A 10725-nucleotide genomic window follows, 5' to 3' on the forward strand; every position below is an offset into this window, starting at 1 on the left:
GTATTTACTGTTAAAATATCAGCACATTCATTGATTTATAAATGCTTGCAAACATGCCACCATCCTCCCACTAAGTCAGTGAAACACATAAAAGTTTTGTGCTTTCAGTTTTACTTCCTTTTTTCAGAGACAGTTCTGCAATACTCTTTGACCACTCACATTTAGTTTTAAGCAATTTAAAAGCCTGCTGACAACTTTCATACCCATTAATTCTAGAGATAAAGGAAGGAGATCTTAAATCTTCACATCAAAATATGGCAGTTTTCCAGAGGAATAGGTTTATTTTGCATATGTGTAAATAAAAATTGACTCATCCAAGGACCCTCCCAAAATACAGAAAAAACCCATGTTTGGATCCATGGTATGAATCATCATAGATTCATGTATTCCTCTCCAAAATATCTGAATATTTTAATAAAATTATGTAGTTAGTATCTCTTTCCTTGCCTTGATGAATTTAAAAAAAAGTAAATAATCATGTAAAATAATCATGTAATTTTTCAAATCTTGCCAGTTTCTGCCAAAAGAAAATTTGCTTGCAATAGAAGATAACTTTAATTTAATCTGAAACTCACATAGTCATGACCAAAATCAAGGAATACTCAATTTGAGTCTAATGTATTTCTCTTTCTCCTCCAGCTAAAAAATCTGGCCAGATACACTACTTTACCTTAGAATACAGTATTTAGTACCACAAAAACTACCTCAATTGCAACTCTGTTGTACAAATCCAAGGACTGTTTTCAGTTTAACTCAATATCTTTTTTCCATCCCTTCATTCTTGTTGAATCTTGTTTTATTCAATATTGCTTCATTCAAGTCATAATCTGAAAGAGAAAATTAAAGCATCCCACTACCTGTATCAGGTGAAAAAAGGAGAAAATTAATGCAGTTTAAATGCTGTTGTCTGGAGATAATATAGACAAAATAGTTTCCCAACTATTTGTTTAAATAAAAGACATTCATTTGCTTTCATGTGATTTTCAATTTATCCATTTATCACTTTCAGATGAAAGGTATGGTTACAATCAGCAAGATCAGTAGACATGAAAGCTCTTTAAGCAAGGTTTAGCAGCTGCTTCCTTGACATATATAGCTTGTAGTAGCTTGGCTACTAAAATTAGCCTGTGCCATTGGATTATAAATAATATCTTCATCTGTGGTTCTCATTTGATTTAACTAAACAAATATTACATTCCTGCCCCAAGAGTCTTACAGTGACATTGGAAAGATTCAAACCCTGGATGTATAATGCATAGAAAAGACTGATTTTCAGAAAAAAGAAAAAGTATTAGTCAAGATTAAATGCTTTGCTGGGGAGGTCTTCACACAAAAGGCTGAATTGAGGAATGTTCTTTCTTGCCCTTACTACATTTATAGCAAGGAACTTAAGGTGTGCAGAAAACACGCAAAAGCTCTCATGAGAGGGGAAAAGTTAAGGACATGATAACATCCAGTATATTCTTTAAGCTAGTGTTAAAGTCAAAAATTATACAAAGTTTTTCAGACATCAAATAGGTTGTTTTCAGCAGCTTGAAGTCTTTCAGTGTACATGAGACAGACATTTCAGATCAGTCTGTAATATTCCTTAGAGACCTGGATAAATCAATAAACAAGGCCATAATGAATTTGCAAGACAGTTTTGTCATTAGAAAATCTTGTAAATAGCCAATAATTTAATTCTTACAAGGAGTGGGAATTGCTTATATGCATCTAACACCTTACATACACCCTGTAGTTTAGGTTTTAAAATAAAAAATAGACTTAATTACACAATTAGTATATTAGTGTATTATTTAATTGTACACAATTAAATAATGCTTTACTGACTTGGCCCATCAATAGATTGGGCGGGATTTTACTTTCTCCCCTTCTATCCCCCTGCTGTTATTAAACCCAAGTAAAATTTAAAATTTACCTTAATTTCAGATGCTCTGGAAAGGCCTTCAATCACCATCTTGCATATACCAATATGCTGTTTGTACTTGCACAGAAAAGTAATACCTAGCAGGTATTTGCCCTTCCACATGAGGCCCAAATCAATAACTGTATGGTAAAACCTTTGTTTAGACCAAAGTTATGATTTTCAAATATTTGCCTGAAAGAAGGGTAATACACCTTTGTTCAAGTACTAGCTAGGCAGTGCTACTGGTACATACACTGCCTCCCAACAAGTACATGGCCACCAGAGCAAATCTGAAGGAAAATCAAGCCAGAGTCACACAGAATCAAAAATATTGTAAGAGACTTTCAAGATCATCTAGTCCACCCGTCAGCCTCACAGCACCATAATCACCCCTAAACCAGTGGGAAACCAGGACTCCTCTTGAACGCTTCCAGAGAGGGTGACTGACTCCACAACCTCCCTGGGCAACTTATTTCAACGATTAACCATCATTCTCAGTGATAAACATATTTCTAAGATCTAATTTGAACGTTCCCTGGTACAACTTAAGGCTGTTTCTTCACATTCTTTTGACAAAAATATGATGGAAGTGACTGACTCCTATCTCACTACAACCTCTTTTCAGGGAGTTTTAGAGAGCAATGAGGTCCCCCTCAGCCTCCTCATTCCCTTTCTTTTTCCCTTCTTCCCTCCACCACTGAAAAAACTTCTTCTTTGTGTAAGAACATATCAACATTCAAGAATGTTTTAGAGGTGTTGTTTTGCCCACATTGCCTGCTTCAAGTTCTTATCTGAGTCCTTACTCCCTGATATAACATTCCTTTTACCTGTATTGCTGGGCATAGCAACCAATGGCACAAATTGTATCAAGAGGCCTTATTTTCAGTCGTCCCTTGTGTAAGCACTGATCTGACAGATTTAAAAAGAATGAATGGATATAAACGCAATGAGGCTTCAGAAATTAATCCAACTATCAGTAATAATAATCTTGTTTTCACAATGGACATTTTGTTAATATAAAGGAGGTTTATTTTTTCTGGAGAGTCTGATGAACTAGGATTCTTCATAATCAAATACATTCTTCTCCTTTTTTTCTTTTTTAAATTAAAATAGGAGAGAGAGTCTATGTTTGCTCTCGTACCCCTTATTCATCATCTCATTTCCCAATTCATCCTCAAGCAAGCACATTTGGTAGATTAGGCCTCCATTAGAAAAAAAACAATGTTCCTGTTCTTTCTCTCGTTAGAAACCATCAAAACTAAAACATACCCCGAAAAGTTTAAAATAAAACTGCCTCTCTTTACCTACACACAAAGGAACTCTTAATTAAAACTTATGGAAGGACAGAAGAAAAAGCAATAACACAAGATCAAAGAACATGTGTATGAAAAGGAAGTGTTCACCCTGAGATATTTAATATTTTAATTGGTTATCTGGAAGAAATAAGAAGCTGTGTGTTATGAGTCTGATTCTAACCTTATTAAAGTCAGTGGCAAAAAGCCCAGTGAGTTCAATGGGGCCAAGATGAAGCTCTAATTGAATTAGAAACTGGCTTCAGATAAAATATGTTACCTTCTTCCCCTCATCTTCCCATTTTAGCAAAAAGAAATAAGAAAGATTTATTGAAATTCATCACAGAGGCAGTCAACTGAGTTTGTTTTGACCTGGATCTAAAGAAAAAAGTATTCATGAGGAGAGTAGTTTAGACTATGAATTCATTTAAATAACACTGAACTTTCCAGTGAAGTGTTTAAAACCTGTGCTGCACTAAAACCTGAGGTGTGTAAACACCTTGGAGAGAAGGTAGCTCTATTTAAACACAAAAAATACTGAACTTTTCCTCAAAAAAAAAAAAATCATTGAAAATGCAAAATTAGTTGATAGGAAAAGACCCTTGCCTTTATAATCCCTTCTGCCAGTCACCATTTGCAGCAAGCTCAGATAAGCTGCAAGATGACTTATCAGTTTTTACTGGTAAAGCAGCAGCAATAACACACTAGGAAAATACTTCAGTTTCCTTTTTCCAACATCCCCCCCAGGATCTTTTCCCTCCAGCTGCCGATGGTTATTGCCACCCCCGTGACCTTGGTCATCTGTGAGAGTGACTGCGCTGAGAAGAAGGGAGGCTGCTGCATAAGGCATAAGTTGTAAAGCATCTCTTCTTCTGTAGGGGTTTTCTTCCAGCCCTCAGAAGTAGGAGTTTCCAAATTCTACTGGAATAGCAGAATTGAAAAATGGAAATATAGAAGGAATATCAGGTGTGCTTTCAACTGGAAGGTTTCAGATACTGCTACCTATAGCTGTGAATTCAGCTTAATGGAAACAATTCTAAAACTGGCTGCCTGCAAGCTCAACCCGCTAGTTGTTTTTGCATAGTTCTCCATTAAATTACTCATGTGAGAATTATTCTTTTTCTTTTTAAAGTCAAACATTCATTAGATTAATAGGGAAAGTGAAAGAAGAGTAGAGGAGTCCCATTCCTTGGCCCACTGGTTAGAGGGCATTTTCTTTCATGTGGCAGGCTAAGCTTGAAACCTACCAGATCAGTTTCAGAGTTTCATGAAAACTAATGCAGATGAGCAATCACCTAGCAATAAATTAGAAGAATGTCAGAAAGCTTTAACCTGCCTCTCATGCATCTTTTTGATGACAGCAAAAGGAGCACTTTTACAGATGTGGAACTTTATTTACAGTACTTTGGTTTCTAGCGGGCTGAGGAGTCTAAAACAACTTTTGAAGTTTCTCAGATGAGGCTGTTTCCTTCCCGACCCTCCCTGCAGTGGCACAGGACTGAGGAAATGACAAGTACCCACCTTTCCTTTGGCTTCTGTTGTGCTTAAGCTAGAAAAGGTTCAACCATCCAAGATTTCAACCAAGATTCAGCTTTGGGACATTACATACCTTTGACTAACAGTGCTCAACATTCAAGGGGGATTTAAAGGCACAGAAACCAATAACAAAATACAAATAAAGTTAGGGTGGAGTTTCCTTAGTCATCAGCTGGTTGAACAGATATTACCTAAGCATTGTAATATTTTAGCAACATCTTGTTCTCCCCCCAAATAAAACCCTATAAACATAAAAAATACATCAAAAAGTGAACTGATAAGTCTTTCTAATATATGTTCATCATCATATAAATTGAAATACATTTTCTAATGCCAAGCATAAAATATTCTGGAAACAGATGAAAGCCTCCCTTTGTATTTCTCTGTTTCTTTGTGTAATATCAGTCCAAATACTTGCAGCATTAGCTTGGGCACATTTGCAGTTTTCAGCAAGCCGATGTCTGCTTACTGCTGTCTGGGGACATTCAAGCTCCTGTTTTCATACCAGAGTATCCATGTACCTGGGAGATATGCATACTAAGTGATGGAAAGCACGCCACATTAGAAAATTGATTGCATATGCCAGCATATGCACCACGTTTAAAAAAATTAGTCTGTATTAAACTCCACAATGCGCATGACTTGGAGTGGGGAGAGATTCATGACTTTTCTTTCTGCAGATTTTTTAATCTAGAATGCATTTCCTGCTGAAACCAACAAAGGCAAAATGCTGTAATATTCTCATTTCATGTTTATTGGATTTATGAATTTTATAAAACTTCAATAATAATCTTGGGGAAGGCTTGCATAAGCATCATCCTTACATGTTATGATTGAAAGCCTGTATCAGCATTGAATTCTTCCCAAACAATACATTACCCAAGCAGTAGATGTAGAGATAAGCACTACTATTATCATGAATGAAAAAAAGTCTGGTTTATCCTTTTGTTCTCCCTTTCTCCTTCACAATGTTTGCTACTTTTATAGAAATCAGCATATGAAAAAGGAAAAAGGAAAGCTCCTTAGAGGGGACTCTGTACTGGCTTTTCTCTAAAAGGTCCTTTTCTAGGGTTCTGTGGATTTTGTCCTTGAATGTGACATTATAATACATTATTGTATTTTGCCCCATTTTTCAAATCATGCTCTATGATTATAATCCTGACTAGATGCCACAGTCATGCAATGTTTTGCTAGGGTCAACAGGAGTCCCATATTGTAGTTCCTGTGATCTATATAGATCTATATATGATCCATAAAATAAGTGAAGTAGTTGGAAGTAGTTGAAATGTTGGAATTGTCTTTTTAATACCTTTAAAAGCATTTAGGAATGTAGAGAGTCCATAAATCTTAGAAGCAGATGAAGACAACTTAACTGTGTTTAAGTGTTAGCAGACAATGCCTCATCTAGGTCTAAAAACAGTCTCCATAAACTCATTAGAGGATTTTCAAATTATCCAAAAGGAAGAGAAGTGGCTCCAACCCATATTATGCTGTACATTAATTTTAGGCACAATTGTACAATTATTTACTTACCACTGCTGGGGTTTTGCATGAATTTTTTTTTCCTTATCATCCTCCTTTGATTTTCACTTTCTCCTGACTATGCTTTGAAATTGAAGACAAGGACTGTTTTCACATAGAAAAAAACCACCCTGACAAATTGAAATGTTAGAGAGTTTTTTCACCTAGCAGTAGAAGGCACCACGTGGCTGCTGTACTCAAATTGTTCTTCTCATTGAGAAAATGGATTAGTAATCTTCAGATGAAAAGTTTTTCTTCTTTCTTCTGACATAGCTGGTATTCAGCACTGACAAAAGTCAGCTCCAAACTGGATAGCAGATCCTGAGAGGCTGGAGAGCTTTGAAATGTTAATAAATGTCAAGGGGTAAGGTAAGATAACAAAATTTAAATCTTCAGAACTTCATGCTCAAGCTAAATGTCATTTGAGCCATGGTGTAAAATAAGAAATCTTTGATAGGTGTTTATCAGCAAACAGGTTGTAGAATCCAGAGTGATTGAAAGTATTTCAAATTAAATTAGCTATCCTCTAATTTCTACTTTAATCAGTAAAGACAAATAAAAGGCAATGCAGATATGCTGTTAGGGGTTAACTGAACCAAATTTTTCATCACCCACTAATTTCTGTTATCACTATCATAGCTGGAGACTACAAATAGTCCTAACAGAAATGACAAGAGCTCTGTCACAAGGAGCCTTCTGAATTATCAGCTTATTTAGTGTCACCAGCAGCAGAGGGTGCTGAGCCTCAGAGACTGGATGACAAGATTCTCATTCAGGAACTCTAAGAGAGAAACTTCTTATTTACTTGGTTTAATTGGTTATTATGCCCTTGGTATGCCACAGCTTTAAATCATATGCCTTACAGTAAGGATACCAAAGGGGCTAAGATTTTGCAAAATTTCAAGGTGTATTTGCTAGGCTCAGAATCACACACCATGCTTCTAAACATTTTCACTACCATAATCTACTTCTGCTCCTTCTTAAATATTACATTTTATATCTCCCATTTAAATTTAAATGGATTGCTCATCACTATGCACAGATTCTACAGATAGGAGACTGTGGAAAATCTGTTTAATTCTTAGACAGAAGAAGAACTCATTTTCTCAAAGCATTAAAAAAGTTTCTAAATGTGCCCTTTCTTTTCTCCATATATTCCAAACAGATGTGTGTTTAAAACTTCATGCTATATAGAGTTTATGTCCCTGTTGAGATTTCCATAAAAGCTTTTGCCTGTTGAGATTTCTCTTCTGATCAAATCCGGTTGAATAATAAAATCTTAGAGAACTAAAATTGTGCAGAACTTTCTAGAGTAATTTCCTATTTTTATTTTTATGTTTCTCTAATAATTTTCTAGCAGCGCATTGTGATCCAGATAAACTGTAATGACATTTCATACACTTTTTATAAAGCTGTATACTATATGCCAGCACAGAAAATATTTTTTACTTTTGGAGTCCCCATAAGTTACTAAATTGCAAAAGAGAGGCTAATCTGATAGACATATAAAGACTACAAAGTTTGCATCACAAAAGGCAGAAGTAAAACTAAGAATTCTAGCTGAATTTAAAAAAAAATCACAGATTTGAAAACTGTAGCATATTTAATAAAAATGCACATAATCTTTGCTGCCCTCTGCTATGAACTTTAAGTTTTCCATGTTAACATCACTCTGTTTTTCAATCATCAGAGAGGTGGTGATATTAACAAATGGAGATGCCATGCTGACATTTCAAAAATGTAAGATTTAAGTTATTTCTAGTTAAATAATATTTGCCTAAGTTAGTGTAGACTTTCTACCAAGATACTAACATCTAACAAGATACTTTATGCCACTAAACTTCTTCTCAAATGACAGCACAAGTCTCTGGGCCTGGATCTTGGCCATGCAACTTAGATAACAGTTGAAGAAATTCTTCCTGCAGGCAGAGCTGTAATGTACTGTTTCATTACTAAAGAGGTGCCAGATATGCTCAGAATATCAAACAAAATCACCCCATGGGTGTTTTCTGCACCAAAAGTAGTCAGTAGAATGTGGGAGTGAAAATGTTGGAAAGGAATTAAAAATGTCTTCCATTTGGCAAGGAAAGCTTAAAATGCAGAGACTTGTCTCTGAGAATAAAGACAGTAATTCTTTCTGACCAGCAAAAGCAGTTGTGTTTAAAATAAGGGATATCAGCACCTTACAGATATTTAAATGATAAATTTTTAATTTTAAATTATTATACAAATAAAAAATAATTCATATGCCTCAGCCAAATTTTATCATATGATAATATGAAATTTATTTAAAAAATGAAGTCTAGGATTGGGTTTGCATAATAACCAAGGGTTCAACTGTAACTTCTGAAATTAATATTTTTTTGATCATTGGAAAAATATGCTTACTTTAGATTTATGGTGTTCTCTTTTGTTGTTTTATTTCTCTTTTCAAACTTACATGGATCACCTAAGTATAGAGCATTAATTTTACTTTAAATCACTGATTTTTAGAACAAAGGGAAAGGGGAGAGGACTTGTCTTGAAAACTCCTCTAGCACTAAAAAATGAGAATGAAGCTCTCCTTCCCCAGTATAAATCATAATTTTGGCTTCACTAAAGATGGTGAAAGTCATTCACTTTCAACAGACTGTTTTTTCCTAACTAAAAATTTCACTGAACTCAGAAAAAAAGCAGGATCTAGGAGGAGGATGTGACTAAAGCATGAATCAAGCACTGCAGTTTTACAAGTAAAATCTCAGATGAAAGGTGTTTTCACTTAGTGATGCAGCTGATCCAACTGAATGGTTCATTTAACCGGATATATTAATCTAGCATCTGTGCAAAAAAAAGCACCTATTTATTTCACAATAGCTGCAGCAGGTGCCACGGGTATTTTCACATCCAACTAAACCAAATACCAAGTAATTGTTTTCCTGTAAAGCCACCATTTTTTTAAGTAGCTGAGTGTGTTTATTATGCACCTTTCTGGAGCTCAGGAGGACCGACTGAAGAATGGAAAACTTAAAAGATCTAAATAACTAGATGCTGCAGATGCTGCATGTAGCAGCACAAGGCTATCCTCGTAGGCCCAGTAAGTCCTTGTCTGACTACATTTATGCAAGAAGCTTTTAAGTCCTTCCAGAGGTCTAAATATAATTGGTACTCACAGTTGTACCATCCTTCTCCTAGGGATGAAGAAGGCTTGAACAGCTGTTTTCCTTCATCTGAGAGTGAAGAGTTTAAATGATGCTGCACAGTGTTGGTCAGGCCTCTTACTTTGGTAAAGAAATCTAAACAGTCTTGTTCTTTCCATTTTTCAGTGGGGGCTTCTTAATTTGTCTCTCTTCTCCCAGCTAGGATTCATTGCTTGAAGGGGATAGTGGCTTCCCTTATTTCCTGTAGTGACCTTGTTTGGAGATTGTGGATCAGCACAATTCCTTTTCCTGGGAAAAAAACGGATGGAAGCAGCAACACCTGCTTCTTCTGGTAGCTGATGTTCTTACCTTGCTGATGATAGCTCTGCCACACCATTGGCAGGTTCTTGCCAGGCTGTACAGTGTTTTAATATGTGAAGGAGGCTAGAACAAGGATTTATGTTGTGTGGAGATTCATACTAATATAAATACAACACAGAAGAAAACTTAGAAGTGCTAGTAATGTTTTGACAATGGTGTAAACTGGGAGAAGAAAAACAGTGGATGAACACTGAGGTATGGTTATCACAGGAGCAGTCATGCTAACATATGGAGGTAGACAGCCCAGATAACACTGATGCACAGTCATTAAAATTCAGACCCAGTATGCTTAATGAGCCCATCCTCCTGTCCATTCCAGTGCACCTTCACAGCTTTTGCTGTGCTACATAAATTGAGGGTGATTAGGATATGCTGAGATCTCACATTTTCATTTCACGTTTATAGGCAAGGTATGATTAAGATGGCTCTAAAGAGACAGATGGGAAGGAGCTTGGTGGGTTCAAGGGTAACAGAAAGGCAGGGAGCGGGTAGGATTTCTGCATTTTTAGTGAATTTTTAAGTGAGATGGCAACAGAGCTAAACTCAAACTAAACTCACCCTGGACAGAAATGAAAGGCAGCAAGTGATAAAGATGTAAAGTGATCATCAAAGAGTAAAGAAAAAGAGATGATCCTAAGGTAATGATGAAGAGCAGTGGAGTCATGAGTGTAAGACTTCACATCAAGTGCTGAGTCACAAGTGAGAAGATATTTTCAGATCAGATACAGACTTCTATGTTCAAAAGTGTTTTGATTGGTGCAGCTTTTTTCCTTTGTATAAGCCTTAGTACTTCAGCTGTGCTCCCTCAGCTTAAATATCTTTGTGGTATCAGGGAGATTTACACATAAAGTAGAAGATACACAAAAAAAAAAAATCCAGTTTTTTGTTCCTAAAACAGTGTTCCATGAAGTATTACTTCTGTTTTTAGGAGCTAGACATGAACAGTATGTTTTTGTTTGGTGGTTAAAGAATT

This window comes from Pseudopodoces humilis, chromosome 1 (assembly GCF_049639895.1).
Source record: "Pseudopodoces humilis isolate 2021_Gansu_Grassland_sample_001 chromosome 1, ASM4963989v1, whole genome shotgun sequence".
In the NCBI taxonomy this organism is placed as follows: Eukaryota; Metazoa; Chordata; class Aves; order Passeriformes; family Paridae; genus Pseudopodoces; species Pseudopodoces humilis.